Source organism: Trypanosoma cruzi, assembly GCF_000209065.1.
Source record: "Trypanosoma cruzi strain CL Brener chromosome Unknown tcruzi_1047053417087, whole genome shotgun sequence".
In the NCBI taxonomy this organism is placed as follows: domain Eukaryota; phylum Euglenozoa; class Kinetoplastea; order Trypanosomatida; family Trypanosomatidae; genus Trypanosoma; species Trypanosoma cruzi.
In genome coordinates this window covers 1-929 of record NW_902216.1, presented here as the reverse complement: position 1 = coordinate 929, position 929 = coordinate 1, and the positions used below count along the sequence as shown (strand labels likewise).

Sequence of the window (929 nt, the reverse complement as noted above, 5' to 3'; positions counted from 1 at the left end):
GCGCAGCATGTCACGAGAGTGGCTATCGGAATACATATGTGTACATATACTTACTTGGGGCAAAGCTTGAGGGTGTGGTGAGCCCACTGCTTTTTCACTCACCCCTTCTTCCTCCTGTATTGCTTGATTTTCGTAAATAACTTTACGATCCGGTCAATCGCCCCAGGCGAATGTTTGCTTCTGTTTGCTCTTACCTCCCTCTGGTGCGAATCGGCCTGCCTCTTTGATTGGACGTCTTCCTTATTTCCCAAGCAAGGTGACACATGTTTTATTATTGCGGCTGCGCGCCGCAGCCATCCATCGCTTCCTTCGCCGGCGGTGTCTTTGATTGCTGGTTTGCGTGGCGTGGTGTTAATTTGTGCGACTGCTCGTGTGACTCACTCGTGTTGCAGGATGGCTGTGTGGGAGGAGCTCGTTCATTTTCACGTTGCCGCGTAACTGAGGGTGAGTGCTGGTAGCCACTGAACGGCGTTGCGCCTTGTGTGCCGGCTGCTGTGCTTCCACTTTGTGCTGAGATGCTTGAGGGGGCAATTGTTTTTTGTTTTTTCTTTTTGTTTGCATCCCACTCGTCTGGTCATGGCGGCTGCAACGAGACTCTGCGGCAGCCTGATCGTTGCGGGCGTTGCATCTCCTGCTGTTGTCTCCTCGTTGTGTCGGTGGGGAGGAGGCGGGTGACGGCGTCGGTGGAGTGGCGCTGCGGTGGGAGAAGGAAGGCACTGACCGCCGCTGACGGCGACCGTCTTTGCTGCCGGCGATCTGAAGAGATGACCTCACCGTTGTCACACCCAACCGGGACCGATGCGGGCCGCACCGCCTCTCTCTTCCCTCCCTCCATCCCCCAGTCTCCTGCAGACACACGAACTGCGCGGCGGCGGCGTGATTACAAACCGGACGTCTGAAGGTCAACCGACCGCAGAGTCGATGTGGAC

The 929-nt window shown here is 56.5% G+C and overlaps 1 non-coding gene across 1 annotated transcript; it reads left to right on the top strand.

Annotated features, from left to right (window-relative positions):
* The first annotated feature begins 871 nt into the window (after positions 1 to 871).
* On the top strand, positions 872 to 927 carry Tc00.1047053417087.10. Its single transcript, XR_008254132.1, has one exon. It is a non-coding gene; the product is annotated as a C/D small nucleolar RNA (snoRNA), TB8C3C2, 3' partial (small nucleolar RNA).
* The last annotated feature ends 2 nt before the right edge of the window (positions 928 to 929 follow it).